Source organism: Solanum lycopersicum, chromosome 1, assembly GCF_036512215.1.
Source record: "Solanum lycopersicum chromosome 1, SLM_r2.1".
NCBI lineage: Eukaryota > Viridiplantae > Streptophyta > Magnoliopsida > Solanales > Solanaceae > Solanum > Solanum lycopersicum.
In genome coordinates, this window is record NC_090800.1 from 70,929,588 (window position 1) to 70,948,643 (window position 19,056).

Consider the following 19,056-nt stretch of genomic DNA (forward strand, 5'->3'; position numbering starts at 1 on the left):
AATGATACTTAATAATTTTATAATCTATAGAGATAAGAAGATTGAGAATAACTCAAATAACAAGTTGCAGTATCGTATTTTTACTATTTAGTGACATTGTGAAGGTGATTATAAATTACATAACATTTCTTTTAATAATATGTGGTAAAATTTTATTTTTTTTACTTATTATTGCTCTTCTTGATTTTGTCATAGGTCTTAAAATTATCATATTTTATTGTATAACTTACCTAAATCTCATAGTGTAATGACCTAAATTACATTTTATCCCTACTTTTTTTTCAATTTACAAAAATCCCTCAGAATAAGTGTTATCCTGATACATAGCAAATGAGCTGGATACATAAGTTTTGATACATTAAAACAAATTCAGTTGCACTTTTAAAGGAAAGAGAATTCATTCTGAATGTGACCTTCCCAAATCATGCTAATCAATTTGATGTCAATCTCTCCCAAATGTTAACAACTTCAATCAATTCAAAATTCAAATTTTCTTCCATCAATTCTCTTCGAAACATTCATTCAAATACAAATCCTTCCAGAATAAAAAAAAATTAAAATTCATTTTTTTCTTTTTATTCATCGTCTCATGATCATCAAATAATTATTCAAATTTGTCGAAAATTTGATAAGATGCATAATGAATAGTAGTTGGACACATAATTTTGTGTGAATCTCAAATTCACCATTAGAGTATATCGATGAGATGAGGAAAAACTTGAAAATCCGATATATAGCAGAAAGAAATCATAGGAAAATGTTGATTATGTTGCTTGGCCTCCTCTTCATCTCATCTCGATCGTGGGCACCAGTAGGAGATGATCAAAAAAGCTACTGTCCATTTCAATTTTTACTTCATAATACATTAAAATCTAATTAATGTATCCCAAAATTCTTCGTCTGATTCTTTCTAAAAAAATCTCAAATTTTTGAATCACCTTATCGACAAATTGTACTAATACAACTTGAACATGTCGATCTTGTTGAGACATTTCAAAATATAAGAAAGTGAGGTGAGATATGAACGATACAAAAGTGATGAAATTGTTGTTGGTCAAAATATTGATTTGTGAATCACAAATCAACCATGCAGTTGAAACAAAGATCGATAAGTTGTTGAAAAATTTGGAGATCTAATACATCGTTGAGGTGAAGAAACAAGAGTTGGGATTTTCAATGTATTCTTTATGCATTGATACAACAAACACAAATGCTAAAGAGATGCATAGCTTTGATAGATCATTCATACCTTTTGTAATGTTGCGTAATTGTTTTTTTGAATTTTGTTTTTGATATGGATAGATTTATAAATACATTACTATTTATGTATCTCGTTTAAAATTGTTAAGTGTTATAATTCTACTAGATACATTAAGTAATTATTTTCCATACAAATGTTAGGTTTGAGATTACTTTGTGGTAGTTTCAACGTATCAGATATCATTAGTATAAATTTAAATTTACGTATCATGTCTAAAAAATTGTGTATTTACTCATGCAAAAATAGAATGTTGTGTATCTGATACAATATAGAGTATCATGTATCAGTTATATGATTTAATAGATGTAAAATTGTGTTCTATAAAATTGTGTATCTAACACACAATTTGTACAGTTGTGTTTGATAAAAATGTATTTGATATTAACACTGTTTAAATGACAAAATATTGTGTACAAGATCTTCACATATCGCCTCAAACTAAATAGACTTTTGATAATAACATTTACGTGTCACCATTTATGAATTTGATACATACTTGTGTGACACTTTAATATATCATGTATTGTGTACGGATACATATCCTTCTAAATTTGAACTGGATAAAAGATACATAGAAACACCTAGATACATGATACATTTGGTAGAAATTTTGTATCAAGTATGAAAACTAATTAAGTTTATGTATCAAAACTAATATTTGAACACAATATATTGTGTATGATAAAATCGTAATGTATCGAAGTGTTGAAATAAAGCATTATACATTAATTTGAGAAATAAAGTTACTAGATATATTAAAAAACAGTCAATGTATACCAAACTATAATCATAAGATAATTTAGTATATAATCACGATACATTGTACATGATGAAATTTTAATGTATCATAATGTTGAAATGAAGTTATTATACATTAATTTAAGAAACAAACAAAACATGATACATTAATAATCTGAACCCATATATATCAGAAAAAGATGAATAAGAAATCATCTATTTCAAATTCTCCTTCTCAACATTCACTTAAGAAGATAAATGTACATCCTTTTTTTTTCTACATTTACCCTTGAATGTTTTTTTATTAACATAGACATCATTCATGGATTTCGATCCTAAATCCTTACTAAAGCCACAAATAGATCAATTTTTTTCGTCTTATGAACGTTTTTTTCACAATCTATTTAGAAGTCCTAGATGCATCCTTCTTCGACTAGTTGATTAATTATAATACTAAAATAAGGATCTTAATCCGTATGTATCAAGAAATAAGAAGAAAAAAAGATAAAATTGAAGAAGACGACTATGGAGGTGACACACTATATCAAGACATATAGAAGAAGAAAAAATTGAAGAAGACAACTATTGATTAGTTTAAATTTGATTTAGTGGAGAGAGAATCCATTTGTAAATCAAATTAATATGAAAGTTGTAATCGATAAGATTATGGAATGAAATCAGGGAGAGATTTAAGGAGTGAAAAAAGGAAGAAAATTGTGTGTTAAGGATGTGATATTTATGTATCTTGTTGACTTGAGAATTGAAAAAAAAATAAGGAATTTTAGAAATATTTTAAAATGGTAGGGAATAATAGAAATTATGGAAAATAAAGATGCATTGTTTATCTATTTGAAGGTAATTTTATTTTTGTTTATGATGGAATAATGTTTCATTATAATACTAGTAAGTTCTATTGAATATTTTAAATTGTTTATTAGTATAAAAAAAATATTTTAACAAATAATTCTTTTATTATTAGAAAGTTAAGATATTAGATTTGTACTTGTATAATCATGTTAGGAATTTTATTTTCTATGAATTTCCTTAATTATATCCGCAAGTATTTCAAACTATTATTGTATTTATGATTTTGTATTATTATGTTATTAACAATATAGTAAATTAAAAACTTAAAGATCTATAGGACTTACGCCCATAAATTTAGAATTACAAGTTAGGACTTACACCCATAAATTTAGAATTACAAGTCAGCTTATATTTCACAGACACTTCATCTCACATCCACCTTTTAAAATACTGCTCTATATTTTACAACTTTTCCTATCAAATTCAAATTGCCAAATTAACGCATATATATATATATATATATATATATATATATATATATATATATATATATATATATATTTTACCAAATAAAAAGACAAGAAAAAATACATCAGCGGTCAATTATAGTGAAGTCAGATAAATGATAAAGAATTGACTAAAGAATGTTGGATGAAACAAAGCCAAATATTCACTCCACCTTTTTAAATTGAATGAAAGCAAAAGGCCTAAGTCATCTCCAGCCACTCAAAGTTGTCCGCATAATTCATTTAGACACTTCAACTAATCCTTGTGCCAATTGAACACTTTATTTGTTCAAAAGTCATTCCTATTAGACACAAAATGCTGACATGACAAAAAACGTGTAATTCACTTTCCTTGAGCGCGTTAATTTATTAAAAATAATATATATTTTTTAATTTATACCCCTAAATTAATTTTTTTAAAAAATAATTAACAAAAAATAAGATCTGTTCTTCTTTTTCCCAATTTCTATCAATCCCAACCCAACACAACCCCCATACCCATGCTCCAATGGTTATCTTCTTCCCCACCATTCTAATGATTTCAAAATTCTTAGCATCAGTGGTTATCTTCTTCCCCCACCATTCTAATGGTTTCAAAATTTTTAGCATTTTGTTTCATTCTTTTTTTTTTTCATTTTTTGTAAAAAAATTTTGCTAATTTAATATGTGAAGAAGAAAAATTCGAACATTGGAGTTAAAAATTGATCGATATTCGTCTATCTCTATTTCGATCACTCCGATTGAACAAACATCGCCACTCATTAATTTATTAAAGATGATATTAAAAAATTCAACATACTTTCAATTTTTTTTGGTCATAATCTTAAAAACAATTTATTGACGTTTATTTATTTTCACAAAAATCTCAATACAAATGGAGAATAACACATGATAGGAGATTAAATTTGAAAGGGAGATTTTTATTTTGGTTATGGTGGCTGCCGGGGTTACTGGGTAGAGGAATGGATAAAGGAAGAAGAAAGGTTAAAGGGTCAGATGGGGGTGGGGGAGATTTTCTTTTGTTAATATTTTTGTGATTAATAAATAAAGGGAAACTATTTTTCATTTTTTTAAATTAAAAAATTATATTTTATTGCTAGATTGGGTCCATGTGCCAAGTGTCATAATTTTATTTGTCATTTTTTTAAGTCAAAGCGCGTGAACTACACATAAAATATTTTTAAAAAAAGTTTTCGTTTTATGTTCAATAGATACATATTCTTTAATATTAAAGTGTCTAATAGGTAATAAATAGTCTTAGTTGAGGTGTCTAAGTGAATTATGCGAACAACTTTAAGAGGCCGCATATGACTTAAGGCAAAGCAAAAGCTTCTTCACCTTTTACTTTTCCACTACTCACAATATTTAAATGAAAAAGTAGGACCAACCTCAATTTTTATATATTTTAATTTATATAATAAATACGATTACAAGCTACTGAAAAAATCAACTAATTGTTTCCCTACAAGTTCTTCTCTAAATATTGTTATTATGGAACGAGTATAATTTTAAGTACTTTTTGAAATTGTTGTTAATAATATACTCTTCGTTCTAAAAAGAATAATCTAGTTTAATTTGGAACAGAGTTTAAGAAAAGAAAGAAGACTTTTAATTTTGTGGTTCCAAATTAAAGTTATATCAAATGTACAAAAATGCTCTTTAATTTTGTGTTCTTAAACATGTCATGTGAAAAGTTAAAATTAAAGTGTTACCAAAAAAGAAAAGAAATAATTCTTTTTTAAAACAGACTCTTTAAAAAAAATTATTCTTTTTTAAACGGATGGAGTAACTATAAGTCTATAACCATATATCTAGTGATTTCTCATTCAGTGATAAAGTATATGTAAATCTTTTTGCTATCTCGTAAAGGTAGAGACTTTGAAACTGTTGTAAACAACAACAATATATCTAATGAAATTCACTAAGTAGATCTTGAAAGGGTAAAGTGTACGTAGATCTAATTCAACCTCATGGCGATAAAAACATTGCAACTATTATTAACAACAACAATCACAAAATATTCAGTGAAATTCAATCAATGGTCTTAAAAAGTAAAGTACACATAAAATCGTAGATCTTATTTCTATCTCGTGGAGGTAAAGACTTTGAAACTGTTGTTGCACACTATTAAATACAGTAATCTCTTTTTATTATAGGATCCCATGTTTGTTTCTAAAATAAGTTATGAAATAAAACGTATGGTTGGCAGTGGGAAGCAAAGGGCAGAGAAAAAGAGGCTTTTAAGAAAATTTAGTACTTTTGTTTGGAATCATTTGGGCCTGGAACTTTTCCTTTGCCATTTTGGTCCACACACCTCTTCCCTAAGGGACACTTTGGCCCATCTTTATCTTTTTATATTCCAATACTCATAATATTTTTTTGGGAAACTTTCACATATAGCAAACAAAAAATTCATATTTGTATGCTAGAGCAAACTTTGCATAATTGCGCTCCATAGCAAACATAAAATCGTATAATTTGCTATACATATACAATTGTATAATTCGCTGACCTAAATTGTATAATTCGCTGGCCTATTTCGCTGCAATTGTATAATTTGTTTTGCATACAGTTGAATCGAATTAAAATGTATGTATATTGCATAATTATAAGTGTATAGCAAGAAGATATATGTTTTTCTCGCTTTATACAAAAACAGAAACACAATATATACACTTCTGTTGTATAAAGCTAGAGAAAATTGTATTTCACTGCAATTGTATAATTCACAATTGTATAATTCGTTGGCCTTTTTCTCTGCAATATTTGAAGTAAAATGTTTGTAAATTGTATAATTAAGTGTATAACACGAAGATATACATTTTTGCATGTGTATATACAATTTTCTCTTGCTTTATACAAAATAGAAACATAATTATACACTTCTGTGTATAAAGCGAGAGAGGCGAGCGAGAATGGAGAGTGGCGAGTGAGATTTTTGGGAGAGAGACGCTGGCAAATTTTAGCTAATGTTTGCTATGGAGCACAATTAAATCAAACCCTAGCTATTCCATTTAATTTAGGTTATTAGTTTGTTATTATATAAAATTTTCCCTATTTTTTTTTAAATAAGCAATAGTTTATTTATGAGAAATTTTTCAAAATGTCAATATTTTAGCATTTAAGAGGACTCATTAGCAACAATTTCAATAATTAGTAAAAATGTCATTTTAGTTTGTTGTGTATCTTATTTATGTTTTTATTATTTATTTTTATTTAAAGAATATAATTATTTAATAACAGAGAAAATTAAGGGGGGGGGGGGGGATATTTCAAAAAAAGGCAAGCATCCTTAATTTTCTCATCAGTTACATTTTCAAATCAAATTTAAATTTTGTTTTTTTATTCTCCAGAATTTTTACCATATTCATTCCACAATATATTCTATTTATATTTATTATAGTTTTTATTAGTTTGTATTCATTCCAATAGGTATGCTGAATTTATCTATATAATCATTTAACAAATATATTTGTATTTTCATATATTTTTTTCATATGTAGTTATTTTTTTCTTCAAAAATCATGTATGTATTCATTTCAATATGTATTTTATTTCTATTTCTATTTCTATTTATTCTAGTTTTTATTTAGAATTTTGTATAATAATATATAAAATACAAAAAATTAGTATGATGAAAAAGTGAATGAAATATAAAATTGAAAAGAAATAATTGAATATTTGGTGTACTCATTCTTAAATAAAATACATAACTAGTTGACATACCTTTAGATAAATACAAATTAGAAAAAAATGTCAAATTCAGTTGACATACCTTTATTAGTTTGTATTCATTCCAATATGTATGTCATAAAATGTAGCTATTTAAGAAATACATTTGTATTAGTATATATTTTTCACTGTGTATTTATTTTTCTTTTCAAAATCTTGTTTCCTTTTCTAAGTCGTATTCATTCCAATATGTCTATTATTTGTATTTGTATTCGAATACAAATAAACTAATAGAAAGTTGTTCTTCTTATAAATAAAATACATAACTAGTAAACATACATTTGGATGAATACAAATTAGGGACAAATACAAGATTCATAAACCATGCAACATGAAATTTTTAATAAATACAAATATTGATAGTATACATAGTGATTTGAATACAAATTAAGAAAGCATACCAAATTCTAAAAAATAACTATAAATACAAAACAAACTAATAGAAAATTGTTCGACAACTATCCGATCTTCGTCGTCTTTTTCAAAATCCTCACGAGTAGACAAAGATTCTACATTTGCGTTCTGAATTTGAGGAAGGTTTTACACACCAATGAGTCTTGTAAATGTTCTTACCCTCTTTCTTCCCTCATTTTAGCAGCGGATCATACACTATACATTATTTGTTAAGTAATAAATAAATTAAAGGATGAAAAATCATCAGAAATTGGTTGATTAAGATGAATACCTCTAGTAAGCCTCTTGGATTCAGCCATTGGAGAGTAAATCGTATCGGAAATTGAAAAATACAAACAACATTTTTTTAAGATTTAAACAAAAATAAAATTAGAAAATAAATCTGAAAATAGGATAAAGATTAGAGATACCTTAATTAAAGGGATTCTTGTTGATTCAATTTTGGATTAAAAAAAACAACTAAAATATATGGCAAAAAAATATTTGCAACTTGAATGTTGGAGGAAAATCAGAAAAGATAACCATGAGAGAGAAAAAATTAAATGGGAGAGAGAATTAACAATTTGAAAAGATAAATATGAGAGAGAATATTTTTTTTTAAAAGGGAAAATACCCAAGTACCCCCTCAATCTATGCCCGAAATCCCAGAGACACACTTATACTATACTAAGGTCCTATTACCCCCTGAACTTATTTTATATGTAATTTTCTACCCCTTTTTAGCCTACGTGGCACTAGTTCGAAAAAAAAAGTCAACCATCGTTGGGCCCAAGATAGTGCCACGTAAGCTAAAAAGGGGTAAAAAATTATTAATAAAATAAGTTCAGGGGGGTAATAGGACCTTAGTATAGTATAAATGTGTCTCTGAGATTTTGGGCATACGTTGAGGGGGTACTTGGGCATTATCCCTTTTTAAAAAAAATATATATAAAATTAATTGAAAAAGATAGATAAAATAGGAAGAAAATTGGGACACATAATTTTTTAAAATAATGACATTTTTGACATTATTGCTAATATTTATAAAGTATGGATATTTTTACTAAATATGTTATTTATTTTGACTAGTTTACTAATTTTTCCTTTATTTATTTACCGTTATAATTACTGTTTTGATCTAGTTGTTGTATTAGTTCTTCAATAGCATATGTTTGTTAGTTCTATATTAGTAACATACAATTTTTTTTAAAAAGAAAGAAATTGTTTGTATAAATTGTTATCACTTGTATCAGTTGAATTCATTTGCTATGATTTCAATTGTATTCAACATCTACAATCTAATTATAGCTTTGAAAAACAATTGTATAAATTATTACCAGCTTGTATCACTTGTTCATTCGCTTTAAAATCACTTTCTGTAACTTACCAAAGATTTCTAAACTAAAGCCCAAATCATTCTTCATTTGCAAAAAAGTCATATAAGGTGTTTCTTAAATTATTTTCAAGTGTTAATGTCAATTCTACAGTTTGGTAATGAATTTGAATAGGGAAAATTCATAAGTATCCACACACACATCAATCTGTGCTCGAAATCCCAAAGAAACAATACTACACTAAGTTTCTATTACCCTCCTCCCTTCACAACTTATTTTATTAGTAATTTTCTACCCCTTTCAACTTACGTGGCACTATTAACTAGATAGCTTGAAAAAATTATCAACGCACACTGGACTTAGAAGATAGTGTCATGTAGACCGAAAAGGGATAGAAAATTATGTATAAAATAAGTTTGGGGGAGGATAATAGGACTTTAGTATAGTATAAATGTGTGTCTGAGATTTCGAGCGTAGTTTTAGGGTGGGGGTACTTATGCATTTTTCTGTTTGAATGTGAAAGTTTCCTTACCAATGAAGTTTTAACGTAAGATTCCATGTAGGGTCTACTTCAAATGATCACATCTCTAGGTGCATAAAGAATTAGGTGGCCCATGACCTATCAAACTAAATTCCTATTAGTCCTCTTTCTAAAGTTACCAAGTTTGACTCATTTAGAGCTCATAGTAAAAAGTTATGGTTATTTTACCGGAGAGTACCACAATAGAATTTTCAAATCAATGAACTACAAATTCCATTTATCAAGTCGTAGTTCAAATTATAACCTGTATTGTCAAGTCGCGGAGAAACTTCAAAGAGTAAAACTTTAAAGCCCAATACTTACGAACCCATCTATAGGTTGTAAGACCTTCTACGTGTTGTAGTTGGACCCGTAGAATGAGTTTTTGAGCCTTAAAATTCAATACAATTAGGATAAATTACTTGTATACCCAACTTTACTTACCTTATTCTCTATTTTTCCATTCTTTTGAAATATTTCATAAACCTCTTATTTCTCTCATTTCTTACAACTTCCATATACATAAGTTAAATTAGTCAAAACTACATTACTACATCCTTTTGTACTCCTCTTTTCTCTTCCGAAATTTTCTCCATATTCATAGCCATTACAATTTTCAAATTAATTTGATATTCAAAAGGTTTCTCTCTCTCAAGTCAATCATTTTCAAACATGTGAATAGGTAGGGTTTTCTTTTATCCATTGTTGTCTTCTACCTTTTTTTTTTCTAGATTTGTCTCTAATACATGGGTCAGGCCCCTTCATTTGACATTGGGGTAACTCAATTAAATTCTTCTAATACTAATATGAGATTTTGGGGTCCATCTCATCCTCCTTCAAAATCTAGTGATAGTAAACTTGCTTTGACAATGTATTGACAAGGTTTTATTGTGCATCAAATGGGCTATCACAATGCAGCAACAATATGATACATTATCGATAAGTTGAAAAGGAGAAAGAAAAGGAGATCAAATTTGTCACGATCCAAATCCGGGCCGCGACTGGCACCCACACTTACCCTCCTATGTGAGCGAACCAACCAATCTAACCTTAACATTTCAATATAATATCAACAGAAAGTAATGCGGAAGACTTAAACTCATTAAATAAAGACCAATTCATTAACTTCTAAAATTCAACATCTATTATTCCCCAAAATCTGGAAGTCATCATCACAAGAATATCTACGATCAAATGACTAAACTAAGAGTATTCTAAAAGCTAAAAATACATAAGAAGCTATTCCATGCCGGAAGTTCAAGGCATCAAGACTTGAAGAAGAAAATCCAGTCCAAGCTAGAAGCATTAGCTCACCCTGAACTTCCGATGTAGTAAGACTGGCTTGAATTACTGTTGAGTTGAAGACGATGGCACGTTTGCTGCACTCCACAAATAAACAAGAAGAAAACATAAAAGTAAGGGTCAGTACAAAACACGGGTACTGAGTAGATATCATCGGCCAACTCAAAATAGAAATCAATATATACCAAGTAATATCATAAAATCAACTATGATACTCAACATGTAGCAACAACAAATACTATATCATCAACAATTACCGTCAAGTTCACACATGAGGACTCAAGCCTCAATACCATACTCATTTGGGAATCATGTTCATTAGATTGAGTATATTAACATCTTTCAAGATTCATTATCTTTATTTCTCTTGTGTCGGTACGTGACACTCCGCTCCCTCAATATTCATTAATCCTCTTGTGTCGGTACGTGACACTCCGATCCCCTAAATCTATGTGTCGGTTCGTGACACCCGATCCCCTAAATCTATGTGTCGGTTCGTCACACCCGATCCCCTAAATCTACGTGTCGGTTCGTGACACCCGATCCCCTAATACTACGTGTCGGTTCGTGACACCCGATCCCCTAATACTACGTGTCGGTTCGTGACACCCGATCCCCTAATTCTACGTGTCGGTTCGTGACACCCGATCCCCTAATTCTACGTGTCGGTTCGTGACACCCGATCCCCTAATACTACGTGTCGGTTCGTGACACCCGATCCCCTAATTCTACGTGTCAGTTCGTGACACCCGATCCCCTAATCTCCTTCCATCAATTCATCAAGCCTTCTTTCTTACCAAGGCATCATCAATCTCATTACTTTAGTTCATCAAGCCTCCTCCCTTACCAAGGCATCATCATTAAAAAGAGATTAGGTTTTTATCAAGATTTGAGATTCAATAACTTCATCATGCTTAATATAATCACAATTATATAATCACGTTCATGCATGCATACAATTAAGCACATAGCAGGGTTTACAATACTACCAATACATATCATTCTCTATTAAGAGTTTACTATGAAAGCATGAAAACCATAACCTACCTCCACCGGAGAATTGCGATCAACAAGTTATCTTCTCAAAATCCTTGCTATCCTCTTCGTTTCTCTTTCTTTTTCTGTTTTCTCTTTGTTCTTTCTATTTTTCTTATTCAAACCCTCTTTCTTTTACCCTAATTAACATATAATCAGGATGTAAAAGATGGCAATAATAACCCACTAATTAACTTAAGGTTACCTCTTTTAACCCCCAAGTAATTAGACTTATTAACATTAACCCACTAACCTTATAATTAAAGCAAGAATAGTCAAAAACGTCCCTTAAAACGTATCAAGAAATTTGACCCAGACTGGGATTTCGCAGTCTGTGACGGTCCGTCGCGCCTGCGACGGTCCGTCCTGCTGCCCGTCACAGAGTTCAGAGACTCAATTTCTCTAAAGAATCTGTGACGGTCCGTCACACCTGTGACGGTCCGTCCTGCCATTCCGTTACGAAGTTCAGAGAGTTGATTTCCGTACCCAATTTTTAGTTTTTCTAAGTGTTTTGAAACGAGACCCTGCGACGGTCCGTTGTGCCCATGACGATCCGTCGTGGGGTCCGTCGCCTCAGCCTATTTTTCCAGAATAAAATCTGTTGTTCAAAACGACTAAACAGGTTGTTATAATATATACCAATTTACCCATCGTTCGTCCCCGAACGATCACAAGAAGGAAAACAAGGGCGAAAAGGAGTACCTGAATCTGTAAATTGATATGGGTATTTTTCTCGCATATCCGCCTCCTTCCCCCAAGTGGCTTCTTCAACGGGTCGATTCTTCCATTGAACTTTGATGGATGCAATCTCCCTTGATCTCAACTTGCGAATTTCTCTATCTAGAATGGCAACAGGTTCCTCCTCATAAGACAAATTCTCATCAAGCAAAACTGAATCCCAACGGATAATGTAATTTCCATCCCCATGGTATCTTTTCAACATCGACACATGGAATACCGGATGCACTCCGGACAGCCCTGGAGGCAAGGCTAACTCATAAGCCACCTCCCCTACTCGCTTAAGTACTTCAAAGGGACCAATGTACCTTGGACTTAGCTTACCCCTTTTACCAAAGCGCATCACCCCTTTCATGGGTGAAACCTTCAGCAAGACTTGTTCACCCTCCATAAACTCCAAGTCTCTAACCTTCCGATCTGCATACTCCTTCTGTCTACTTTGAGCCGCTAGAAGCTTTTCTTGAATAGATTTCACCTTCTCCATCGAATCTCTCAGAAGATCAGTACCCCAAGGTCTAACCTCGAACGCATCAAACCAACCAATGGGGGACCTACATCTCCTACCATACAATGCTTCAAATGGAGCCATATCAATGCTCGAGTGATAGCTATTATTGTATGAAAATTCCGCTAAGGGTAAGAAGCTATCCCAATGGCCACCAAATTCTATCACGCACGCACGAAGCATATCCTCCAACACTTGAATCGTTCGCTCAGACTGATCATCGGTTTGAGGATGGAACGCAGTACTAAGGTCCAACCTAGTACCCAATTCCGCATGCAATGTTTTCCAAAACTTAGAAGTAAACTGTGTACCTCTATCTGATATGATGGATAGTGGAACCCCATGCAATCGAACGATTTCTGAGATATAGATCTTGGCTAACTTCTCGGCATTGTAAGTCACCTTAACCGGAATAAAATGAGCAGACTTAGTTAACCTATCAACAATCACCCAAATAGAGTCATACTTACCCATTGTCCTTGGAAGACCAACCACAAAGTCCATTGCAATTCTTTCCCACTTCCATTCCGGAATGGGCATTCTCTGAAGTGTTCCTCCGGGCCTTTGGTGTTCGTACTTTACTTGTTGACAGTTTGGACACTTGGCAATAAAGTCAACAATATCACGCTTCATTCTACTCCACCAAAAGTGTTGCTTTAGGTCACGATACATCTTGGTTGCACCCGGATGTATAGAATACCTTGAATTATGAGCCTCTGTCAGAATAGTGTTGATCAAATCATCGACGCGGGGTACACATACCCTTCCCTTGATCCTCAAAACACCTTACTCATCGATTTGTGCTTCCTTAGCCTCTCCTCGCAATACCTTATCTTGAATTCTGTGCAGTTTCTCATCATCAGACTGTCTTCCCTTAATCTTGTCAAGAAAGGAAGATCTTGCCTCCACAGAAGCCAACAATCCTCCCTTCTCATTTACTTCTAATCTCATCAAGTCATTAGCTAGAGTCTGAACCTCTCTAGCCAATGGGCGTCTAGAAGCTTGCAAGTGAGCTAGACTTCCCATGCTTCCCGCCTTTCTACTTAAAGCATCTGCTACAACATTCACTTTTCCCGGATGATACAAGATAGTGAAATCGTAGTCCTTTAGTAGCTCCATCCATCTCCGTTGCCTCAAGTTCAAATCCTTTTGAGTAAAGACATACTGAAGGCTACGATGATCCGTGTAGACCTCACACTTAACCCCATATAAATAGTTTCTCCATTGCTTTAATGCAAACACTACTGCAGCCAATTCCAAATCATGAGTTGGATAGTTACGTTCATGCACTTTTAATTGTCTTGAAGCATAAGCAATCACATTCTTCTCTTGCATTAGCACTGCACCCAAACCCGAATAGGATGCATCACAATAAACAATGAAGTTCTTACCCTCTACTGGCAAGGTAAGGATATGTGCGGTAGTCAACAAAGTCTTGAGCTTCTGAAAGCTTTCCTCACATTCGTCCGACCATACAAATGGAACATTCTGCTTAGTCAAGTTCGTCAATTGGGAAGCAATAGAAGAGAATCCCTTGACAAATCGACGGTAGTAGCTAGCTAACCCAACAAAGCTCCTTATTTCTGACACATTAGTAGGTCTTACCCAATTCTTCACTGTCTCAATCTTAGAAGGATCCACCATCACTCCATCCTTAGAAACCACGTGCCCCAAGAAGGACACTGCATCTAGCCAAAACTCACACTTAGAGAACTTGGCATAAAGCTTTTTCTCCCTCAACATTTCCAATACCATTCTCAAATGCTCTTCATGTTCCTTCTTGCTCTTTGAGTATACCAATATATCATCAATAAATACGATCACGAAGAGGTCCAAATATGGCTTAAAAATCCCGTTCATCAAGCTCATGAACGCAGCAGGGGCATTCGTAAGACCAAAAGACATCACTACAAAATTCGTAATGCCCATACCTCGTTCGAAAAGCAGTCTTTGGCACATCCGTTGCCCGTATTTTCAATTGATGATAACCGGATCTCAAGTCAATCTTAGAGAAGATACAAGCACCTTGTAACTGATCGAACAAGTCATCAATGCGGGGAAGAGAATACTTGTTCTTTATGGTTACTTGTTGTTTGTAGTCTATACACATTCGAAAACTCCCATCCTTCTTCTTTACAAACAAAACCGGAGCACCCCAAGGAGATGCACTTGGTCTAATAAAGCCTTTGTTTAACAACTCTTGAAGTTGGGCTTTTAACTCTCTTAACTCCGCGGGAGCCATTCTATAAGGGGGTATCGAAATGGGGCGAGTACCCGGTTCAAGGTCAATACAGAAATCAATATCCCTATCTGGTGGCATACCAGGAAGATCTGCAGGGAACACATCCAGAAACTCACGGACCACCGAAACCGACTCAATCGAAGGTACTTGGGTAGTGTCATCCTTGAGATGTGCCAAGAAAGCTAAACACCCTTTACTAACCATTTTCTTAGCACGAAGAAAGGAGATGATACGCACCGGATTGGAAGTGTAGTCACCCTCCCACACTAACGGATCTGTCCCAGGCTTGGCTAACGTCACCGTTTTAGCATTACAATCCAAGATCGCAAATTGCGGAGAAAGCCAAGTCATACCCAGAATTACATCAAAATCATCCATTTCTAAGATAACCAAATCTACATAAGTGTTGCTCCCCACAAAGTTCACCAAACAAGACCTATATACCTTTTCAACTACCACAGACTCACCCACCGGAGTAGAAACACGAATAGGCATATCAAGTAATTCACAATGTAAATTTAGACCATTAGCAAATGAGGAAGATACATAAGAAAACGTGGATCCAGGATCAAACAATACAGAAGCCATGCAATCACAAACTAGAAGATTACCTGTGATGATAGCATCAGATGCCTCCGCTTCAGACCGCCCAGGGAAAGCGTAACAATGGGCCCTATCGTTTGTCTGTCCATTGCCCCTACCATGTTGTGATGTAGTGGCTCCAGTTTGCCCATCACCTCGACCATTTTGGTGACCACCATTACCTCGACCACCACGTCCTCCAGAACAACGGCCTCTACCATGACCACCTCTACCTCTAGCCATTGGGGGTCTATAACTCTGTTTTGGACAATTCCTCCTAATATGTCCAGTCTCCCCACATCCATAACACTCTCTGGAGTCCAGCATAGGTCTCTCAGAGAAGTGTTGACCAGTCTGAGGTGGACCCCCAACTACAGTCTGTAGTGAAGACTGAATTGGTCGAACTGAGTAACCTCCGGAACCCTGTCCTCTAGAGTAAGAACCATTAAACTCACCTCCCTTTCGAAACCTCTTTGATGTCGATGCCATGGTGAATTCATCTGGCTTCACTCCTTCCACCTCTACCACGAAATCTACCACTTCTTGGAAGGATTTTGCCGTAGCCGCTACCAGTAAGGCTGAAATCCGCAACTCTGACCTCAACCCCTTCACAAAACGATGAATCCGCTCTTGTGGACTGAAACAAAGTTGGGTGGCATATCTGGATAGTGCACGAAACTTAGCCTCATATGCATTGACCGACATCCTACCTTGCTCTAGGCTCAAGAACTCATCCCTTTTTCTATCCCTCAATGTCCGAGGGATATACTTCTCTATAAACAAGCTAGAGAATGACGCCCAAGTCATAGGTGGTGCTTCTGTTGGTTGACACTCAACATGTGACCGCCACCACATTTTGGTGTTCCCTTGAAACTGATAACTGACGAACTCAACACCAAACCGTTCTACAATACCCATCTTGTGTAGTAGCTCATGACAGTCAACCAGAAAATCGTAAGCATCCTTAGATTCAGTACCCTTGAAGACTGGAGGTTTCAATTTCAAGAACTTACTGAAAAGTTCATGCTGATCATTTGTCATTATAGGCCCAGTAGTCAGACGTGGAAACGTGCCTATGTCCAATGAGGCATCCATACGAGGAGCCATAGTGGTTGTATGTTGTACCTCTGAAACCGGAGGTGTTGGTGCAGAAAACACTGGAGGTGCCTGACCCTGATCGGACAACCCACTAAGATAAGCGAGCACCTGATTTATCATCTCTGGGGTAGGCTGGGGTTGCAATCCCTCATTCTGCACTTGTTCATTTTCCCCATCCTCCCCTTCTCTTATTACTTCCTCAGTCGGTGGAGGAGTCACTGCCGTAGTATCAGATGGGCTAGGTGCTCGTCCTCTTCCCCTAGGGGACGTCCTCCCACGACCTCTACCATGACCTCTTGCCGCTGCTCTTCTCGAGCTACAGCCCCAGTGGCTGGCTCAGACGCACCCTGTCCCGCTGGTGCTGGTGTTGGCGTAGTCGTTGCTCTAGTTCTAACCATCTGCGAAATAGAGTGAAGATGGTGAGATACCAATTTGTATCACCTAGATACCAATTGGACCCAAGTAATAGCACGAAAGAAGAAAGAAAGAATGGAATTTTCCTAAAGTCTTATAGCCTCTCAAGGAAAAGTAAAGGCGTCCTCTTACCGTTCCTTAAGACTCTACTAGACTCGTTCTTGTGTGATGAGACCAACGAACCTAATGCTCCGATACCAAGTTTGTCACGACCCAAATCCGGGCCGCGACTGGCACCCACACTTACCCTCCTATGTGAGCGAACCAACCAATCTAAACTTAACATTTCAATATAATATCAACAGAAAGTAATGCGGAAGACTTAAACTCATTAAATAAAGACCAATTCATTAACTTCTAAAATTCAACATCTATTATTCCCCAAAATCTGGAAGTCATCATCACAAGAACATCTACGATCAAATGACTAAACTAAGAGTATTCTAAAAGCTAAAAATACATAAGAAGCTAGTCCATGCCGGAAGTTCAAGGCATCAAGACTTGAAGAAGAAGATCCAGTCCAAGCTAGAAGCATTAGCTCACCCTGAACTTCCGATGTAGTAAGACTGGCTTGAATTACTGTTGAGTTGAAGACGATGGCACGTTTGCTGCACTCCACAAATAAACAAGAAGAAAACATAAAAGTAGGGGTCAGTACAAAACACGGTTACTGAGTAGATATCATCGGCCAACTCAAAATAGAAAACAATATATACCAAGTAATATCATAAAATCAACTATGATACTCAACATGTAGCAACAACAAGCACTATATCATTAACAATTACCGTCAAGTTCACACATGAGGACTCAAGCCTCAATACCATACTCATTTGGGAATCATGTTCATTAGATTGAGTATATTAACATCTTTCAAGATTCATTATCTTTATTTCTCTTGTGTCGGTACGTGACACTCCGCTCCCTCATATCCATTAATCCTCTTGTGTCGGTACGTGACACTCTGATTCCCCTAAATCTACGTGTCGGTTCGTGACACCCGATCCCCTAATTCTACGTGTCGGTTCGTGACACCCGATCCCCTAAATCTACGTGTCGGTTCGTGACACCCGATCCCCTAATACTACGTGTCGGTTCGTGAGACCCGATCCCCTAATTCTACGTGTCGGTTCGTGACACCCGATCCCCTAATTCTACGTGTCGGTTCGTGACACCCGATCCCCTAATACTACGTGTCGGTTCGTGACACCCGATCCCCTAATTCTACGTGTCGGTTCGTGACACCCGATCCCCTAATCTCCTTCCATCAATTCATCAAGCCTTCTTTCTTACCAAGGCATCATCAATCTCATTACTTTAGTTCATCAAGCCTCCTCCCTTACCAAGGCATCATCATTAAAAAGAGATTAGGTTTTTATCAAGATTTGGGATTCAATAACTTCATCATGCTTAATATAATCACAATTATATAATCACGTTCATGCATGCATACAATTAAGCACATAGCAGGGTTTACAATACTACCAATACATATCATTCTCTATTAAGAGTTTACTATGAAAGCATGAAAACCATAACCTACCTCCACCGGAGAATTGCGATCAACAAGTTATCTTCTCAAAATCCTTGCTATCCTCTTCGTTTCTCTTTCTTTTTCTGTTTTCTCTTTGTTCTTTCTATTTTTCTTATTCAAACCCTCTTTCTTTTACCCTAATTAACATATAATCAGGATGTAAAAGATGGCAATAATAACCCACTAATTAACTTAAGGTTACCTCTTTTAACCCCCAAGTAATTAGACTTATTAACATTAACCCACTAACCTTATAATTAAAGCAAGAATAGTCAAAAACGTCCCTTAAAACGTATCAAGAAATTCGACCCAGAC